At 36.7% G+C, this 22,866-nt stretch overlaps 1 protein-coding gene and 1 pseudogene across 1 annotated transcript in view; one reads left to right on the top strand and one right to left on the bottom strand.

The window, feature by feature from the left end:
* Window positions 1-22,866, bottom strand: part of SGCZ (sarcoglycan zeta) — a 1,114,038-nt gene that overhangs the window by 974,593 nt on the left and 116,579 nt on the right. The gene's annotated exons all lie outside the window — the stretch shown is intronic.
* LOC130023700 (spermine synthase-like) lies at window positions 2,004-3,506 on the top strand (annotated as a pseudogene).

Below are 22,866 nucleotides of genomic sequence, written 5' to 3'. Positions count from 1 at the left end.
AACATCCCCTCACCTTGACTATGGGTTAGCTGTGTTCTTGAAACATAAAATCTGTAGAAAAGATACTATGTTGTTTGGGGGCCCAAGTTTAAATAAAAGTGCATTTAACTTCCTTTTTTATTGTTCTGAAATCTACCTTCCTTACTATGGGGAAGTTTAATCAGCCTATGAGAGGAAATAAAGTTCCTGGTTCAAGGTCTCAGTTAAGCTTTCAACTGACAGCACCGACTTCTCACCATAGGAGGGAATCACACTGATAATAGATACTCTAACCTTCAGAAAAGCCTTGTCAGCTGATGCAGAACAGAAATGAACTGTCTCTGGTGAGTACAATGAGGAAAAAATATGGTTACTGTTATTTGACACCATAAGTTTTGAAGTAGTTTGTTAAAGAGCAAAGAGCAAAATTAAAAATCATATATATACATATGTATATGTATACATATGTATATATTTTCTATGCCAAAGCCTTAAAATTCATCACAAAACGTTAGCTGAATGATTATTTATATGTACTACCATACCTTCTCTGAAAGAAGTCAAACATTTTTAATCCAAATCCTCAGCTCAGCTAAAACTGTTAAATGTATATATTCTTGCAGCTAAACTTGATTCTCTCTTTCTGATCAATGACTTATAGTTACACAAATACAATTTTCTCTCCTCAGAAAAGATAACTTGATGTCTTTTTTCTCTTACCATTTTAATTGTCCCTATGAGAGATAAGTAGTGCTAAATGTGTTTTTAATTCAAGCCTTTCCCTCTTAGATTCTTCATGAAGTATGCCTGAGAATTCTTTTCCAAAAGTGTCACTTAAGACAGTTCAAAAAGGGGATGCCTAGATCATCCTTGACCCCAGTGTTTCAAGAGGAGACTCAGAGTGAAGGAAAGAAACCAAGTGGGGAAGAAGAGAACGAGAAGTAAGGTGTAAACAGACATCAGGGCCTCAGTTATATGAGTCATGAATGAGGGGCATAGCCATATATAAAAAAACACAGATTCAACAAAACTGACAACATGAGAACTAAGGGACAACCACTGCAATTTTATCATGTGCCTGTCAAGTTGACAGGCTGGAGGGGTGCGGGGGGAGAAATAGTAGGCGTTGGGGTAGGGAGGGAGTTTGGAAATACTGGTAGAGGGAAGTTGACCCTGGTAGAGGGATTGGTGTTGCATTACTATATGACTAAAAGTCAATTATCAGTAACTTTGTGAATCATGGCTCAAGAAACGCATTACTTAAAATCATCTAAAGGTACCTACCCATTAGCTCACTTACAAAGGTTCAGACTTGTCAGCCTTACCTTCTTTATTTTTTATGCACTTTCCCCCAAAGCATATATTTTTTTTTCTCTGTCACAAAGCTCCAACATTTGACTAGTTTACAATTTCTGCATGATTCAATTTAGTCCTATACTAAGTTCCTCCCCTTTCCAGGAATTTCTTTCTCTTCTACTTACTTTCCAATAAACTTTTCTATTTTTCAAACAAACAACCACAACACAACAAGTTGTGTATGTTTATTGATAAACCGTTAATCCATAGTTACTCTCTCCTTTTTTGTTGGGGAGTAAGGAACACACTCAATGATGCTCAGTACTTATTACTAGCTCTGTGCTCAGGGATCACACTCCTGACACAGGGATCACACTTTTGACACAGCAAAGCAAACTAAAGATGATGGTAGGCAAATGATTTAAGGACATACTACCTATGGGATTATGATAATATCCCAGTATCTAGATATCGAGGGCCAGATTTTTTTCTCCCTCTAACCATAATATTGATATGATAAAGCGATGCGTTAAAAAGAATCTTGAGAGTGACGCACACCAGGGAAGCGCGGCTCCCAAGGTGCCACCCCTCGCTCCACAATCAGCTGCTCTTGTCATTTGTCCCAGAGGCAGACCCACACCTGCCCCAGCGCCGGGTCGCTCCGCGGTCCCTCCCACCTCGTCCCTCCCCAGTCATGCCTCACTCCCAGCACCCGCAGCCCCCCAGACATGGCCCAGGGCTCCCCCTCGTCATGGCAGCAGATCCGCATAGCACACTCGACTTCATGCTCGCTCGACTTCATGCTTGGTGCCAAAGCTGATGGCGAGACCATTCTGAAAGGCCTGCAGCCCATTTTCCAGGAGCAAAGCGTGACTGAGTCGGTGCACACCTGGCAAGACCATGGCTACTTGGCGACATACATCGGCAAAAACGGCAGCTTTGCTAATTTGAGAATTTACCCACATGGACTGGGCTGGAACGATAGCACAGCGGTAGGGCGTTTGCCTTGCATGCAGCCACATGGCCTACCCGAGTTGGATTCCTCCACCCCTCTTGGAGAGCCTGGCAAGCAACCTCCACCACTCTCGGAATGCCCGGCAAGCTACCAAGAGTATCTCGCCCCACAGCAGAGCCTGGCAAGCTACCCGTGATGTATTCGATATGCCAAACACAGTAACAACAAAAGTCTCCAATGGAGGCGTTACTGGGCCCAGCTTGAGAAAATCGATGAACAACGGGAGGACAGTGACAGTGACCCACATGGATCGGTGTTACTGGACTTTCAGAGCTATGACGGCGATGGACACCTGAAAGAAGAAATTGACGGCCTTTTGAACAAAGTAGAAGAAAGAATGAGGGAACTGAGTCAGGACTGTACTGAACGGGTCAAGCGGTTGCCACCCATAGTTTGAGGAGGTGCCATTGACAGATACTGGCCCACCGCTGCTGGCCGCCTGGTTGAGTAGGACATAGATGAAGTGGTGTATGATGAAGACTCACCTTATCAGAACATTAGAATTCTGCACGCTAAGCAGTTTGGGAATATCCTCATCCTTAGTGGGGACGTTAATTTGGCAGAGAGTGATTTGGCATACACCCAAACCATCATGGGCAGTGGCAAAGAAGATTATGCTGGCAAAGATGTTCTGATCCTGGGAGGTGGAGACGGGGGCGTATTATGTGAAATAGTCTAATTGAAACCAAAGATGATCACTATGGTAGAAATCGACCCAATGGTGATTGATGGATGAAAGAAATTCATGCGAAAAACGTGTGGTGATGTCTTAGACCATCTTAAAGGAGACTGCTATCAGGTTCTCATAGAAGACTGTATTCCAGTACTGAAGAGGTCCACCAAAGAAGGGAGGGAGTTTGACTACGTGATTAATGATTTGACAGCTGTTCCCATCTCCACGGCTCCCAAAGAAGATCCCACGTGGGAATTTCTGAGACTGATTCTTGACCTCTCCATGAAAGTACTGAAACAAGACGGGAAATATTTCACACAGGGCAACTGTGCCAATTTGACGGAAGCCCTGTCAGTCTATGAAGAACAGCTCGGGCGCCTGTATTGTCCTGTGGAATTCTCAAAGGAAATCGTCTGTGTCCTTTCAAACTTGGAATTGTGGGTATTTTACACTGTCTGGAAGAAAGCTAACTTTGAAGAGCTGGACCCTCAGAGCACCTATGCTGCAAATAGCCTTCCTATGCTGTACATGCCATCAAAATGAGTCAGGCAGTTGATTGTGAATTCCTTCAAGTTTTTTTAAATTATTTTTAATTAAAAAAACGCATGGAAAAATGTCTATTTTGATATGCCAGGGTGTTGTTTTTCGAAAGTCAGCTGAAGGATGCTTAGGCAGCGCTGTAAGAGCCGCTCATGCACTGAACCCCTAGAATGTGATTTTTGTTACTTTTGTTCTGTGTGGGTTTCCTTTTTTTGTTGTTGTTTGTTTGTTTGGATAGACTTCAAATTTGGTTGTTCGGAGGAATGAACATCATTGTTTTTAATTCTGGAGGAAAATTCTTGATGTTGTTTCTCTCCTCCCTCCCCCATCTCTCCTCACCCTACCCCCCGCCCAAATTGACTTATATGTTAAAATTTGGCGCTTTTAAGAAAGATTTTAAAAATGAATAGCAGTGCTTCAATTAAAATTACAAGAGAAATGAAAAGAACTTTGATTAAGTACTGATGGAAATACTATATATATATATCCCAATATTTGTATTTGCATCTTAAATATATGTGAATAATATCATAGTAAACAAAATTATATTTATATTAAATGAATTTGCCAGATTCATCAGGATTGGTACAATGCACTTCTCTAATTTTAGGGGGACAAAAGGGAAAAATAAATACTTGTCTAAAATGAGAGGGAAATTATGGTCAGTCAGAAAGCAACCGTAGAATCATAAATATGTAGAAATAAAGGGCTGAAGAAATAATAAAAGAATTAAGGCTCTTGTCTTCACTGGGCCTGGCCCTATTTTTTCTCTAACAATGCATATAATTCCCTAAGTAAAAAATGTTAATTATTATTATATCATTCACATATGTTTAACATGTAAATACAAATATTGGAATACATAGTATTTCCATCAGTACTTGAGTACTTAATCAAATTTCCTGCTGAACATATATCAATGATGTGGTTAAAAGTAGAAAAATACTTGTTCTTAATATCTTGACACCTAAGGTATCACTATCTCTCAAAACAGTGTGAACTCAAATCATTTCCCTCCAAATTGTTTAGTTTACTTTGTAAAATATAACTACTGCACCAGGAATCGTGATTCCTGTGCACTCAGCTAGGAGTTAAGTCCTGAGCACCAACAGGTGTGGTTTATATACATATATATGATCGTCTTATTAATATATATTTTTTCTATTAAATAGTTTGTTTTCTCTGAGTATAATTAGTAATGTTAAATGTGATCCTTACTTTAAAATATATCTTTAAAAATCCAGAGAAATATATCAAATTATAAATTTAACCTTTAGATTTATTTCAATAGTGAGCCATATCATATTTAAATTACTACTTAAGTAACCATAAAAATAATTTTTGAGAAATCTATCTGCAGAGAGTATAGAGAGCCAAGACTATTCTTGGAAAAGAAAAATAATTTTGATCTGGTACTTTAAATAATAGTTATTTAAATATTCACGATGTTTAAAATATAAAAACATACAATATTCAGATCTGGTTCTGAAATGTATTCAAAGCATAGTATCTCTTATTCTCAATCTCAGATGAAAATGCATGCTTTGTTCTATTTATCATTACCTCAATTCACTTACATATCACTCTCAGTGTCCTCCTGCTGTTCATCGATTTGCTCAAGCAGGCCCAGTAACATTGTGAGACTTGTTTTTGGCATATCGAATACATCACGGGTAGCTTATCAGGCTTTGCCTTGAAGGCGGGATACTCTTGGTAGCTTGCCAGACTCTCCGAGATGGGTGAAGGAATCAGAGGAATCAACTTGGTTTGGCTGGGTTCGCCGGGTCGATTGCATGCAAGGAAAACACCCTACCCACTGTGCTATCGCTCCAACTCCACTCACATATAAATGACAAATATAATTATCTAATCACATGTCAGAGATAAACTTGCACACTGGACTTTCTATTTAAGTCCATTGAGTTTCTTTCCAACTACACAATGAAATTATCTTTTATTACAAAACATCATTAGAGACAATATTAGCATGTTTGCAACTGATAAAAAACAATGAGAAAATTAAACACATTGTGATAAAATTGGCCATGTTAAATAGAAAAACTTCCCAAATTTAAGTTTATGACAAATTGGAAAAATAAAAATGTTTATTTCTGGTTTCTAGAATGTGTAGGACAGCCTTAGTTTCATTCTGTGTTGCTACCCATAATTTTCTGAGGTATCAAAGGCAATGCAAATGAGAACATGGAAAACAACGCTGGATTTTAAATACTTTGGCAGCATGTGGCATGTGCATGATTTCTGACATATTTCCTTGTTTAGAATTAGTAATGAAACCCCAACTAGTTACTAAGTATTTTGTTCTGGATTACACAATACTCATACAGATAACTGTAAACTTTGAAACATATGACAAAAGCTTTCCTGGGGAAATGGAGAAAATGGTGGAAGGATGATGATAGTGGTGGTGGCACTGGTGTTAGAATATTGAGTAATTGTAATAACTCATCAGGAACAACTTTTTAAACCACAATGTTTAAATAAAGTGGTGGAAAAGAAATTGGAAACTGGATGGGCCAAAGAGATAGTACAGTGGGTATGATTCTTGCCTTGCAGGCAGCTGACCTGGTTCAACCTCAGGCATTGTCCCTCAAGAACTCCTAGAAGTGACCCCTGATCACAGAGCCAATAAGAAACTATGATCCCAGTTAGGTGTGGCCCAAAAACAAAAAAAAAGAAATGAAAGAACTCATACTGGCTGTGTTATAGAAGTTAATATTACAGAAAGGAATGTATTATATATTATTAGGAGCCTGAGAAATATTAATTTGCAAAAAATAAGTCTTCATTCTGAATGTAGTAGTCCTATTTTAGATATGTTTTATGTCATTTCTATTGAATTACTAATTTTAATTTTATTTGACATATAATGCTATTGGGCTGGAGCAATAGCACAGTGGGTAAGGTGTTTGTTTGCACACAGCCAACATGGTCAACCCGAGTTCGATTCCTCTGCCCCTCTCGGAGAGCCCGGCAAGCTACTGAGAGTATCTCACCCGCACAGCAAAGCCGGGCAAGCTCCCCGTGACGTATTCGATATGCCAAACACAGTAACAACAAAGTCTCACGATGGAGACATTACTGGGCCCGCTCGAGAAAATCGATGAACAATGGGAGGACAGTGATAATGCTATTAATGATAGAGTTTCATGTATGCAATATTCCAATACCACAAGCTACACAAAGGCTCAGAAATGCAAGCATTTTAAAAGTTAAAAAATTTTCTACACATTAAACATATAGAAGGATTTACTCGTGGACTATTTTTCTACTTAACTGTAGTCTTTCACTTTTCTTTAGTTGCTGTTATTTGTTTGGGCAGTGGGGAGGGGGGACACCTGTCAATACTCAGTGTTTACTCTGGTTCTGCGCTCATGGGTCACTCATGTACAGCTTCAGGAGTGGGGTTGCTGGAGGATCATACAGGGTACTTATATCAAACATACCCCAGTTGCAAGTAAGGCAAGAACCTTTCCCCTGTACTATCTTTCTGGCATCTGTATTCATATATTCAATGGGGAAAATATTAAGTATAAGTCATTTAGAGTGCACATGTACAAACAATATCAGTTAAATTACAAACATAATTTTTATAATACAGTTCAACAAATGTTTTCTATAATAGTCCATGTAAAAATATTTTGTTATATGGAACCTATAGTCTTTGGTTTTATGATCACTCACACCGGTTATGACAGTATAAAAGTATTAGTAAAATCTAAGTAAAAGTGAGTGATTATGTTCCAGTAAAACTTAATTTAAAAAAAAAACAAAATTCAGTTAGCAGCAGTAGTCTGCTATCATGACGATGTACATTCCTAACAGTGATAACTGAATGTTCCAAAATAGTCATGCTCCGTAATGTGCATGTCATCACTTAATAGTTGTTACTTCAAATTGGATTAGTTCACATATAAAAGCAAGTGTGATTTTTCCCAAATATATTAGGCATTGATTACTAGTTGAAGCAAATATTACCTCTATTAATATGTTTCTCATTTATTCATCATTCATAGCACAATAGAAAGAAACAGAACTTAGAGAATGAAAGATTAGACATTAAGCCTAAAGTCTTATAATTACTTGTTATGTGATTTTGATGTTCGTTACATTGAGAGCAAATGGAACATCAGGAACAAGTCTGTTTCTCATAAACATTGTCTTCGTGAGATTGAGCTGCAGTCCAACATTTCCATGCTCATGTCGAAGTCAGCCAGCATTTGTGCCCCTTGACTAGTGTTTGGTGTTATTAGAACAATGTCATCAGTGAAGCGGAGGTGGTGTAGTTGCCAAACATCTATCTTCTCTCCCATTCCTTCCCATTCCAGTCCTCTCATGACATTCTCCAGGGTGGCACTGAAGAGATTCGGTGAAATGGTGTCACCCTGCCAAAGCCCTCTCTTGACATCGATGATCACTTCCTTGTAGAATGATGAGTCTCTGGTGGTGAATTTGTAATATACCTCTGTGAGGATCCTCATGTATTGAGTTTGAACGCCCTGTTTGGCTAGGCCTTTGATGACGGCTATAGTCTCAGCAGAATCAAAGGCCTTCTTTAAATCGATGAACTTTAGACAGAGTGGCATCTTGAACTCCCAAGAAACCTCAATGAGCTTGGTTACCGTGTGGATATTGTCAATTGTGCTGTATCCTTTTTGGAACCCAGATTGCTCTCATGGTTGTCCTTCATCTATTGTTCTGCCAATCCTATTCATGATGACTCGAGTGAACAGCTTATAGACGATGGACAACAGGCAGATCTGATATAGTTGCCAATATTGTGGATGTCTTCTTTCTTGTACAGTAGAACGGTCCTGCTGGTTTTCATTAGGACGGAACCTTGCATTCAGAGAGGTAGCTTGTGAATAGCAGAGTCAGTGTATTGATGAGTACTGACAGCAGGTTCTTCAGGTGTTCGGATCTGACCTTGTCTGGGTCAGGTGCTCTTTTCTTCTTTACCGACGAAATAACGTGTCAGATTTTGGAAGTGAGAATGTTGGGAACGATATACCCATCCTGCGGAATTTAGTATGTGGCCTGATGGACGTGGCTATCAAAGAGATATGAGTAGAAGTCATGGATAATCTTCTCCATTGGCCTTCTGGAATATAGATCCATGAGGACGTCGGAGGGCAGTTATCTTAGTCTTGTAGTTTGCGAGGGACAGGCAGACATTGCGAAAGCTTTTCCCATCTTCTGCTGCATCAGCCAACACTGCTGCTCATCTCTCTTTGAGGTCTTCCTTTATCACTCCTCAGCACTACATTGTGAGCATTGATGTTCGTATTCAGTTGCTTGAGGCTCATGCCAAGCTGCATTGGTGAATGAGTTTGAGAGTTTTCAATGATAGGTGTCTTTTGGTGGCTTTCTCTCTCTCAGCATTCCTCGTACAATCATGGAGGTGCTGAACCAGTCAATCGTATTCCTTGTCTATGTTGTCAATGATGGCATCTTCTGATATTGCTTCAATATTGCCAAAGAGCTCCCAGTTGGTGGTTGTTCTGGGAGTTCTCTTCTTAAACTTTGCAGCCCTTTCTCCCCACTCAGTGAAGTAAAATTTTGCATATAGGAGATGGTGGTCCAATCCCGTTTGGAATTTTGGGACAACAGCAACATTGGTCAGGCAAAACCATTGATTGAATATGATGTGGTCAATTCTTTTGTGGAACTGTCCACTGGGAGACTTCCCATGTCCAACATTTAGATTCATCCCTCTGGAACTGTGAGTTACCATGAATGGTCTTGGATGAAATGTTGAAATCAAACAGTCTATTATCCTGTTTGTTCCATTCTAGGCCATGGGTCCCAATGTGGAATTCTTCAGATGATCTTCTTGGTCCTCTCTTGGCATTAAAATCACCTACCATTTGTTCTCAACAGAACAAACATCTCCAAATTCAACAGTTGTGTGTACCTATGTTGAGAAGTTAACATGATGAATGACCTGGCACCAGTTTTGCCGGAGAAAGACAGCAGCTTGGAATGCCTTCATGAGCATCGAAGAAATAGAGAAGAGGATGAAGAACCTCTGTCTCTGGGCACATCTCTTCCATTCCACTGTTCTTCCTGCATTATCATATGCCTCAGAGACCTGGGCCCTATGAAAACAGGATGAGAACGCTATGCGAGTCTCCCAAAGAGGAATGGAAAGAGCTATACTTGGAGTATCACGCTTCACTCAAGTGAGAGAAAGAATCCAGAGTTCTGACCTCCGTCAACGATCGAGAATCAGGGACGCTGCCTTGTTTGCCAGGGCATCGAAAATCAGATGGGCTGGACACATAATGTGATTTGGAGACAAGCTCTGGACTATAGCCATTACCGACTGGATTCCACAGGATATCAGAAGATTGCCTGGCTGCCTACCTGCGAGATGGTCAGACCTTTCGTCAAGACCCTAAACGATCAGTTTGAGGCTCTTTGTGTTCCTGAAGTGAGCAGATGCCATTGGGCTACACTAGCATGCAACAGGGACGAATGGAGACATAACTGGCACCCACTTGAGCAAATCGATGAGTAACAGGATGTCAAGTGATCAAGTGATTAAGTGATTTTTATAGGTTACAATTTCTCAGAAATTGTCTTATCTGTATAATATAGGAAAAAATAACTATACTATCTGCTTATAATGTCTGGATTATATTATAAGATACATATAAATAATTTACACTGCAAAATGTTATAAAATTAAACTAATTGTTATTATTTCCAAAATATTATTATCTCTTCAATAAGAAAAGTCATTTACTATATTGGCAATTTAACCACTCATGAAATGAAATGACTGTTTCATCACATAGATAATAAAATGTAGCCATTCAGTTATGCTCTCTAAACCCAAGACGGCATATACTAATATAAATATTGGTTCTTTATATTAGAATAAGTAAAATCAAAATATAATAAATATATTAAGCTTAACATAGTAAATACAGAGTTTATCCTTTGGATACTTTGATTTTGTCATTTATCAATAAATGTTTACTTTTAATTTACCTATGGCTAAAATGAATGAGAAATCTATATTGAATTATCTCAGAGGATAAGAATCTCCCTATAATTTGTCTCCTTGATTCACCAGGTTTTCACAGAGTACCTAGGTGTTACAATATGGGGAAAGTATTCAAAACCAATACACTCTGCTTTTATAAATCCCACACTAGGATCTATTTATAAAACTTAGTAGTCTTCAGAGTATATATATATATATACATATATATATATATATATATTTATATATGGGTACATTTTTCAAAAGAACATTTTTTAAGTTAATAGATTTTAATTGAAGGGTTTTTGAAGATGTGGAGTGGGGAGAGAGTGAGAGATAGAGAAAAAAAGAGAGTGTATGTGTTTAACACTCTAAGGAGAGAATGTGGGCTTCTTCAAGAGCAGAGAGAGAGCCCCTAGACATATCCTAGCGTTTGACACAAAAGCATGAAAGTACACATCTCAAGAGGGGAGATGCAGGCGACACATGTGCTTGGACACTACATGTGCTTGGCCGTGTAGGTGCAAGCAGCACAGGGTTCAGGCAGCATGCATGTCCAAAAGAATATTCTACAAAAGGAAAATGAAAAAAGAAAAAACCTCCACCCTACCCCAGCAAAAAAAAAATCCTCATTTTCATTGGGGTCCACATAAATAGTACAGTGGTTAAAGTGCTTGCATGTGGCCTCCAAGGATTCAGTCCTGGCATTACATATGGCCTCCCTTCCTTCCTTTCCCAACACCCATCCCCTGCAGAGAGAAAGTATAGTGGTAATGTGCTTGCACATAGCATCCAAGGGTTTGATCCCTGGGACCAAATATGACTATCCTCCTCAACCTCTGATGACCTCTGAGTTCAGAGCCAGGAGTAAACCGTGTTCATAGTTGGGTGCAGTACAAACCTCTAACTGCACTAAATAAGATTTCTTCTTTGGCTAGCTGGAAGCTCTGAAGTTTGAATGTGGCTCCTGGAAAGCAAAGTAAAAAGTCTAGAAAAAGGTTAAGGTGACATCCTGGGACTCCAGAAGGTCTCTTGGCATCTGTGAGTGAGGCCTCTGTGGGTAAGTGCACCCTCTCAAGTCATTTCCTTTCTTTCTCCATCCCTGTATGGAGCTGGTTTATCCAAGGAGTTGGTGTGTATGCATGTGTGTGTGTGTGTGTGTGTGTGTGTGTGTGTGGAGGGGGTGGATGTGTGTGTGTGTGCATGTAAGGTGTGTACCAGATGTTAAATATCAGCCATAAATATGGGTGGTTTAAATGGTCTTCCTTTTTTCCTGTATTTAATCTAATATGGGATTAGATTAATTAAATACTAATTAAAGGGGAAATACCCACATTAATGCTGACCCTTGATCATAGAAATGAAAAGGACAGGGAAGGAAAAAAACTGAGGGGGCAAGGTTGGGGTTTGTGAATATAAGTAGCAATAGACAGTGGTGATAGACAATGGTGATATAGAGGTGTGATACATAGATTATATATATGTATTGTATATTGTAGCACAGCGGGTAGGGCGTTTGCCTTGCACGCAGCCAACATGGCCAACCCGAGTTCGATTCCTCCACCCCTCTTGGAGAGCTCGGCAAGCTATCGAGAGTATCTCACCTGCACGGCAGAGCCTGGCAAGCTCCCCGTGACGTATTCGGTATGCCAAACACAGTAATATATAATTGTATATTGCATAAATATATATACATATATTTAGTATGTATACATATACAGTGTGTATATCTTAGCACTGTCCTCCCATTGTTCATCGATTTGCTTGAGCGGGCACCAGTAACATCTCACAACAAGTTGTGAGACTTGTTGTTACTGTTTTTGGCATATCGAATACACCACGGGTAGCTTGCCAGGCTTTGCCGTGCGGGCGAGATACTCTCGGTAGCTTGCCGGGCTCTCCAAGAGGGGCGGAGGAATCAAACTTGGGTCGAGCATGTTGGCTGCGTGCAAGGCAAACGCCCTACCCGCTGTGCTATCACTCCAGCCCGTATATCTTATATATACATATATTTAATACTATAAACATGAAATCCAAACTGCAATAACCAAACTTGAAACTGAAATATGTATCTGCCAAGAAGGTAAGCTGAGGGGTAGGAGGGAACCCGAGACATTGGTGGCAGGAAGTCAACACTGGTAGTGGAACTGGTGTTCAAGCAGTCTACACCTAAGCCTCAGCTAGTAATAACTATGTAAATCATAGTTCCGTAATAGTTAATAAGATGGAAATTAAAGTAAACTTTGATATCAAAAAGAGCAATCAAAAATAAGGTTGAAAATCTCTAAACAAAAATACCTTAGGTTATAATGGAAATGCAATCTTTACCTTACCAATATAAGGAATGCTAGCTAACCAGGGTTTTCATAATAATATTTCATATTATTATGACCATGTATCAATAAAAGTTATTTTAAATAAACTACTGTAGCACTGTTGTCCTATTGTTCATAGATTTGCTTGGGTGGGCACCAGTAATGTCTCCATTCTGAGACTTGCTGTTACTGTCTTTGGCATGTCAAACATACCATGGGGAGCTTGTCAAGATCTGCTGTGCAGGCAGGATCTCGGTAGCTTGCTGGGCTCTCAGAGAGGGATGGAGAAATCAAACCCAGGTCGGCCCTGCGAAAGGCAAACACCCTAATTGCTATGCTATCTCTCCAGTACAAATAGCTATAAATATATCATTTAAGTAATAGTGTCTGTTGCAGTGATACTTACTGACTTTTTATAATAGAGAAAAATCTCTGAGACTTTACACTTAAGATGAGTTTTCTAAAATGCAAAGTAATTATCCTCTTCCAGTTCACTGCTATTTGAGTAGCAGGCATTCTGAAAATTCTACTATGCAATATATTATTATTTTCCAGAAATACATTTTATTTTGTTATATTGCATTTTATTTTTAATTTGGGGGCCACATCCAGCAGTGCTCAGGTCTTACTCCTGGCTCTTTGTTCAGGGATCTTTCTGATAGGTTCAAGGGACTATATGGGGTGCCAGGATCAAACTTGAGTCTGACATATGCAAGGCAAGTGCCTTACCCACTATAGTATTTCTCAGGCCCCAGTACATTTTCTTTTTTGGTCTTTACCTTATTTAATATGTGTAATGAACCATTTGTTAACATTTTAATTATAGCACAAGTGATAGAAATAGAAATAAGCATTAAAAACTTTCCTATGACGGCAAACAACTTAAAATAGCAAGCAATTTTGTTTAAGATTCTCTTATGTTTTATTACAAAATTTCCATGTATGATAAAAGTAGGTCAGAGTATTTGTAGGTTAGATGACAGAGCAACTCCCCTACGAACTCACTCTGTCTATAGTAATATACTTCCTTTTTCATTGTTTACAGTACCAAAGCAGTATCACGTGTCCTATTAGTTGCATAAGTTTCTTGTACACTGAATTTTTAGTTCCTTCAGCACAAACCCCTCTCCCCCCAACATTACTGCCATTTTTGTATATTATCTTCAACTGCCCTAAACAATTCCCAATTCTGCTTTTATAGTTTTTTTAAGAACACTTTAATGATTCTTGAAAGCAGTTTAAATAAATGAAATCTTATAAATTAAAAAATTATTTGGATTCATTTGAATGACATTATTAAATATATATTTAAATATTTTTCCAACCATATTGGCCTTAAAAACTGTCCTTAAGCTATTTAAATTGTGAGAAAATTTTGTGTAACTATAACTGAGTTTACTTCTGTAAGACTGCATTCACATCCTTTCTATAAAAATCATTTATGTAATATCAATACCATGAAATTATCTTACTGAAGTCTGTATTTTATTGTTCCAATTAGATTTGTTGATTTAATGTATTTCAATACCTAATGTAAAAGAATTTTCTTTTAGAACAGTATCAACATTCAAATTTTAAACGAAAATAGTTTTTCAGTTTACCAGATATTATAGTCACTATAGTGATAATGTTAACAATCTGGTAATAAGATTAAGAAATCTCATCTTGTGATGTAAAAGATAGGGACCTTTTTAAGGACTGTATTATCTCATCAGAGAAAGCAAATTGAGATGCTAAATCCATCAACCCAGCTTTTGCTTCACCTCACAAAACTATTATTTCTTTCAATTTAACTAGATAGTAACAAAATTTTCAAAGAACAATTCTGTTGATTTTCCCAATTCTCCTAAAATTTACAATATTAAATCAATGTCCTATTTGCATGTGAATACCTTGAAACAGTATTTCTTTTTAAAAGATACTGTGGTATTTATTAACCCTGGGAATTAAACCAAATAACAGCCTCTGAAGATGGCCTTCTTTGGTATCTAATCAAAAGCATCAATGCCGTGACAGCAGCCCTGCTGGGAATCCTGTCAGATTTCATTTATCTGAACACATTGGACAAGCAAGCCAACAGATAAGTGGTTTCAAATAACCACTTTCTTCGCTTTTTTATTGGGTTTCCACAAAGATTTTGTAGTCGGAATTTAAGCCACTTAATAAGTATTTACACTGAAAATATGATGCAGTTTCATTTACCCTTCTTTGGTTACTATTAGTAATATTCTCAAAGGTTTATTGGGAATTATATTTCATGTTTCTATATCAGTGTTATATAAATTATTAATATACATTAAAAAATCATACTTCACCTTAACATCCAATCTTCCTATTTACATTTTGCCAGTATTTCTTCAGTAAACAACAATAAATGACATTTTTTTAAATCCAGCTCATCTGTTGGCTTCAGAAACAGGATTTTAACATATACTAAAGAATTTCTAATCTGAAGCTCAAAGGTTCCAAAATATTGATACATACAAAAGTATTCTTCCCAGAATACTTGCACAATACAACGCTGAACAAAATTATTGTCCCCAGAATAATTTTAAGTAATCACTGGACATTCACAAAGCAACAACACTGTACAAAAAGTTCTATTCATAAGATATAAATCTACTTTTTGGATTATGACAAAATTGTCTGACATACGAATGAATAAATTTTTACAAATATAATTTTCAAGAATTTTTGACATAGAAAAAATATATAAAGTTAGAAGATATTTCACATGTAGTGATTAAGAAACTTCACTGAAGTCAGTCTAAAGAAGGACTTTGAGATATCCAATCAACTGGTAGGTTGGCACAATAAATCAATAAAAATCATTTCAAACAAAAAGGCAAAGCCAATACATGGGGAAAATATATTCTGGGAAAAAATCCTGACTTGAGCATTTTCTTTTAAAGAAAAAAAAGAAAACAAAAATGTCAATGAAATATGTAAGAACTTTAGAAAGTCTTTCAAATCTGATAAGTTCGTCGAAAAAAGCACATGAATTGTTTCAGGTATATAAAAAATATAATACTAAATCACACACATACACACACGGGGGGGAGAAACTAATTTGTTGTCCTTATGATCCTTTATTCTTTATAATTTTAAGATTGAATAAAATAACTCTAACTTCCCTCCCAGATCTACAGACTACTTAACCAAAAGAATCTTGAACGCTGAAAAATAGTATGCAATTGATATGGCAGAAAAAAAAATCTAGGGGCTGGAGCAATGGCACAGCAGGTAGGTCATTTGCCTTGCACGCCACAGACCCGGGTTTAATTACCAGCATCCTATATGGTCCCCTGAGCACCGCCAGGGGTAATTCCTGAGTGCAGAACCAGGAGTAAGCCCTGTACATCGCCAGGTGTGACCCAAAAAGAAAAAAAAAATCTATTTGTTCCATGAACTCAAGAAAAGTAATTGCAGCATAGACAGTGAGATATTAAAATGTGGAATAAATACTTTGAAAACTAAACAAGATTTTTTCAGACTAAGAAAGTAAAATTTTAATTTAAAAAGGTAGTTTTACATTTCCTCTCCATTTTATGAAAACCTTTTTTAGTCATATTCATAAAAATTGATTCATGTAGGTTATTTCCTGGTAAGTAAATATTTACTTATTTTAGGATATCTCTCTGGACAGGAAAGAGCAAGCTCTAATCTTTGAGCACTAAAAACATGTATTTTAATAGGTAACATCATGACCAAGAGTGGAGAAAGCATGAAGATATGGGAATTATATTGAATGCCTATCATATACCTCCTCTTATTTTAGAAATTTATTTGTTTTTCATTTAACAATTTAGGACAATTACAAATGCTTTTTATTTTATTTGATCCCTAACACTATTTTTAAATATCCTACAAAGAACTTATTATTATTAACAGTCAGAATATAGGGGAGTTTTTCTGTCACTATTTTACCATAAAGCTATTACAGGGTGCACAAAATCTAAAAAAAATCTGTCCTCTTAAGATACAAAAAATCAAAATACATAAATATAAATGAGATATGTTGTTTGTAATACTATGTTATATGAACTATTTATTATTTGTAAACTTGTAGTTTGTGGGTAGTATTGTCAATATCTTATAGTTACAGTGTAGGAAAACAAACCCCCTGCCCTAAAACCTACTTTCAGATATTAGTTACCCCATAGCACTGTTACTGCTGTGTTGCTAAAAAAATCCCATTTTGTGAAGCTTTAATGCTCTTCTTCTATTTTAAAGGACTCACAGTCATGACATTGATATCATTTTTCACACTATCTTTTCGCTTTAAGGTATTTTCTAACTTTAGTAGCATCCTAAGTTTTTTCCAAGAATATTTCTCAAAATAAAACAAATGCTACAAATCGTTAGTTCACTTTCCTGAAAAATATAAACACAAATATTGTATAAAATTTAATGCCTTTTATTCTACTTATCATATTCAGGCCTTCTTTATCCTGCTACATTTTAGTCTTTTTTTTTTCATTTTGAATTGCATTCATATGCAATATTTACACAATACTCAGTAAATTGTCTAATAAATATTTTTTAAAATAACCAAAATGGACATAAATGTTATCTGGATAAATTTATGTTATCTAGAATCCTCTTATTTATGAACTATTACATACTTATATATTTCCTATCTCATAAATTTCACAATCACAATCACAAATCATCCTGTTATTTGTCGATTGCCTCGAGCAGGCCCCAGTATAGCCCTGAGATTATATTCAAGGCTCTTTAGGAGAATGAGACTCATTTATATTTATATTTATATTTATATTCATATTTATAAAATTTAATAAATATTATAGAGAACTTCTAAATGAGAAGAACCAAATAAGGAAAACAGATGAATAAGTTGCCTAACGTGTCATCTGATGCGTGTAAATAAATAAGAAATAGGAAACGTCATTATTTTATGACAAATATATTGGACCAAGAGTTCTCTAAGTACAAGAGGATTTAATGAAGTTCAGAGACTCTGTGGAAAAAAATACCTATAATATGAGAATATGAAGGTGAAATGGTCAGAGAGACAGTCCAGTGGATAAGGTACTCGCGTTGCATGCAATCAACTCAGATAAGTTCATCCATACCCAGATAGTTACCGGAGATGATTGATTAGTCTGATCACAGGTCAGCAGTGATCCCTGACCGTGGAGCCAGAAGAAACATCACTGACACAAAGCCATAAATAAATAACAAAACAAAGAGCACAAAGTGAAGAATGCAATACTAAGGCAGTCAAAAAAAATAATAAAGGAGTGGATTGAATGAGGATCAGAAAGAGAAGAGACTGAATAGGCAGGTGGGAGAAGCTAATGAATAGTCTTGAAACATTACTAATAAGCTGATAATCTTCATTCTGATATCTATTAACAGAGTGCAAGTAAGTAGGGTTCTTGATCAAAATATTAGACTGATAATACAAGATGTGATAGAGAATATAAATGGGCAGAGGGGGCTAAGGTCTACAGACCAGAAAACAGGGTAGAATGATTACTTTACCTCAATATCAAAAGAAGTGGGTCTACTCTAATGTTTTGAAATTACATCTTATTCATTGCATCCATATTACAAACATCTGAATAAGAGAGAATGTGTTTATCTTTGGGAAACAAATAGACCTTGGCCAAGTTGAATTTCATGTTGTGGCAATTGAAACTGTGAACCTTAATTACTGAAATTGTTCATTGCAACCCATTGATGGGGTAAAGGTGTTTTAGTTTTAAAGAGATAAGCCCAGAACAACCCATGTAATAGTAACATGACAGAAAAGCTTTTAAGGTTCGATATAGACATGGCTTAACTTAAAGTGGACAAAGATTTTAAAACAAACATTTTAAATATCTGCAAGTCTATTTACTTGATGGGTACTTCTTCAATAGAAAAAAAAACTAGGGCCAAAATATAAGCCAAACTCTAGATTCTTGTGCCAACACTAGTTTTCTGGTTGTACAGTTATTCCTGTGCCAACCTTTTTTTTAATTATTATTATGAGGTCTAATCACTGGAAATGCCAAAAGGGAAATATAAGATCAAGCGATGTGATTGCACATTAATTTAAATGTATCTGTTCCTCTCAAAAGAAAAGCAAATTTGTTCTTTTCAGATAAAATAAGCAGCATTTACATTGGAGGAATCAGTACAAAATTTTGTTTCATGCTATCCTATATCATGGCAATGAAATTTGAAAAAAATAGGATAAAAAGTAAAGCAAATATTTAGGTAATGGACAGAGCAATAGTTGATTTAAGTAAGTACTTTCGTACTTATGTTTCAAAAATTATAAAAGAGACATTATAATGTTAAACTAGAATATACACAAACTAATATTCATGAAATTAACATTCACTATATTGAAGTTGACCGCTGAATTTACCATATCTCTGACTGTCAAGTAGCACTGTAGCACTGTCCTCCTGTTGTTCATCGATTTGTTTAAGCAGGCACCAGTAATGTCGCCATTGTGAGACTTCTTATTACTGTTTTTGTCATATCAAACATACCACAGGGAGCTTGCCAGGCTCTGCCGTGTGGGTGGAATACTCTCGGTAGCTTGCTGGGCTCTCTGAGAGGGAGAGAGAAATCGAACCCGGGTCAACCTCGTGCAAGGCAAACACCCTACCCGTTGTGCAATTGTCAAGTAATTTTTGTAAATTTACTTTTTGGATACCTATTATAAAAATTTAAAAATTTTTAATAATCCAATCTAATAAAGGTAAAGGTAAAAGGTAAAGGCCCTCCCGTTGATCGTCGATTTGCTCGAGCGGGCCCAGTAACGTCTCCATTGGAGACTTTGTTGTTACTGTGTCTGGCATATCGAATACTCTCGGTAGCTTGCTGGGCTCTCCGAGAGGGGCGGAGGAATCGAACTCGGGTCGGCCATGTTGGCCGCGTGTAAGGCGAACGCCCTACCCGCTGTGCTATTGCTCCAGCTCCAATCTAATCACAAAGGAAAAGTAACATTTAACTGGAGATTAAATATATTAGTTATCTACAAAGAATATGTTTTTTGTTGCAAGTTTCTTATAGAACTGAATTATTTCTGCCTTTCTACACTTATCTATCCTTACCTACATGGAATAAAGCTCTTTTTGACCTAAGCTTCAGAGTTCTAACACTGGCAGCACTTTTAAAACATTTTTCAATTTGTCATACATTTTTTTTCTGGGTATAACTGTGCCTTCTGGAAAAATCAGTCATTCAGGACTCGTGTTAATATTGCCTCCTTTGACTCTAGCTCTTCAAGGAAAAAATGACTGATCTCTTACTAATGCTTCTATCAATTTTACTATGCACTCATTTTTTTATCTATAAGGCACATAAATAGGTAAATGCAAAGTATCATATTTTAATTGAATGTTCTCCAACATTATCTTACAGAATCTAAGAAATAAGAATGAAGAAAGAGAATTAGATTGAGAGTATAGAGAAGAGAGAAACTGAGATACATGCAGAAATAATATTGGTCAATATGCATACCTATTAATTCATTAATTTATAAAAGTGAATTACTTGTCCATTACTATGATACGGGCTGGAGTGATAGCACAGCGGGTAGGGGTTTGCTTGCATGTGGCAGTGAAACCAGGTTCGATTCCTCCACTCCTTTCAGAGAGCCTGGCATGCTACCGAGAGTATCCGCAGCACTGCAAAACCTGGAAAGCTACCCATGACGTATTCGTTATGCCAAACCCAGTAACAAGTGTCACAATGGAGACATTACTGGGCCCCCTCAAACAAACTGATGAACAATGGGAGGACAGTGACAGTACCATAACATGCATATGCATAGTGCTTGTACTGCAATATGGTCCATGAAAAATGGTAAAAATCAAAAAGTATGTGAATTAGCATTACACCAGTATTATGAAAATTTGTTTGAATTTTACATAATAAGTATATAATATCTGAAATCAAATTTATAAAAATTTTAATTTGTATCAATTTATGTTTAGAAAAAGTTTCAGATGCACCAACTTAAATCTACCTGAAGAAAAGAAGAAGAAACACAAAAGAAAAATATTGAAATAAGCTTTTCATTTATTAATCCTGTAATTGTTGATAATCTAACAGCATGCCACTTTACAGTGCAAAGCACTGAGAATGGAAACATAAAAAAGACAAGCCTGCGGCCCTAGAAAGGTTGGTCAATGGGGTATACAGAAATAAGAATAGATAAAAGAACCATAAAGGACTTGGTGTAAATGGTGATAAGTGCAAGGCAAGTGAGGCTGCAGAGATGACAAGGACAAACTCTTCCTAGGGAAATACCTATATTGTGGAAAAGGTCACCAGGAAGATGAAATGATTAGACTTTGACAAAGAGGGGAAAGTGTATACAGAGACTTAGTGATTTGAACACTGAGGCTGATTCAGTAAGCTGCCTGCAGTTACAGATTACTGAAGCAGTGGGTACAAGTGGGAGGAAATCAAAAGATGATAAGAAAAAAGTAGGCAGAGGTGAAATTTCTATAAGGCTATTTTCTTAGAAAAATTCTCTGAAACTTATCTGTGGAGAGGACATGAGGTTAGACAGGGAGCAGAGCAGAAGTGATTTTAGTCATCAAACATATGAGGATGCCAATCGGGAGTGAGACACATTTTTAAGAGATATAGAATCATCAAAGATACAAACACAACTATCATTGTCTTAGACTTCTTATAGCCTATGCTGGTGTGGAAAGAAGAAAAATGTATGCATATTCTGTTAATATGTATGTATATACATACATATGATATACTATATGTACTTATATATAGAATATATAATATGTATACATGATCTAGACAACATATATGCTACCAGAATATAGGCGATATATTATAATATTACAATTATAACTGAGTGATCTGAGACAGAATTTAGCAGTGAAATTTTAGGCACTTCTCTGTAACTTAAATAAACATCTGAAATTCAAACAAAATAACCCAGAGCTTACCAAACCAGATATAGAGTGTTTTTCTGAGCTGATTGCTATATTTGAATTCCTCCTTGGGAATTATGTTATGTGGGTTAAGAAAAATGATATGTTTTCTTCCCATACATAAAACTGTCAAAAATATTCTTATGAATTAATAAAACAGGATTTTTCTAATGCAGTTTTTTAATTCATATGTTGCCAGCACTTCTTGAATATTTAAATAAGTATAAAATAATCTAAATTAAAAGTATGGTAAGACACATGGAATTTATAAATGTATAAATATCTTATACATTGCATACATAAACATTACTTAAATTTGAAAAATAACAATTCAATATTCAATAACATTTGTGTCATTAACAGAGAAGAGAAATTTTAAAATAGAGATATCCAAAAGAACATAACTTTCACATTTTCTGTTTTGACATGTAATTTTTCAAACCTTACAATCCTTTAATATAGCTATTTATATTCTATTTCTTTCCTAAATTTAACTATGCTTTTCCCATATGAGACTCAGGATGCTGACCTATAAAACAAAAAAGAAATTTCTAAGTATATAGCATGAAAATGGTAGAGGTGCATGATGCAGAAGGCCATTATTCAAGCTGAAAATAAATTGGTTTTCCTTAACAAGGATTGTTTAAAGTGTGTGTGTGTGTGTGTGTATGTGTGTGTGTGTGTGTGTAATGTGCTAGAATGCAACTGCCCTCTTTCTGCCTATCCAACAAGAGCTGGATTAAATTCCAGAGTTTAGGATCAATCATATTCATTGTGAGAAGAAGTATTAAGAATAGTCTCCAGGAGTTGCTCCCACGAGCGGCTCTCCAGCACAGCCATAGCCCCAGAGGCACACAGACCTAATTAGGAACCCAGCAGCTTTTGGCAGAAATGTGAATGGACTATGCATTAAGCTACAGTGCCATGCCCATGCCCACCCCTGGGAGGGAAAGGGTGTCTGTCTCTTCTGCCAGTGCGCCCGCCCCCCCCACCTTACTCCATGGCATGGTGGCCACTGCCTCAGAGTTTATTGGACAGCCAGTATGAGCCAGCAATGACGGGGCAACTGCAGTCTCATTGGATGGGGGGCGGAACTGGCATGTCCTTCC

Source organism: Sorex fumeus, unplaced genomic scaffold (assembly GCF_029834395.1).
Source record: "Sorex fumeus unplaced genomic scaffold, SorFum_2.1 ptg000024l, whole genome shotgun sequence".
NCBI classification, from domain to species: domain Eukaryota; kingdom Metazoa; phylum Chordata; class Mammalia; order Eulipotyphla; family Soricidae; genus Sorex; species Sorex fumeus.
Note: the sequence above shows the minus strand (reverse complement) of the source record. Positions and strands in the feature narration are given on the sequence as shown.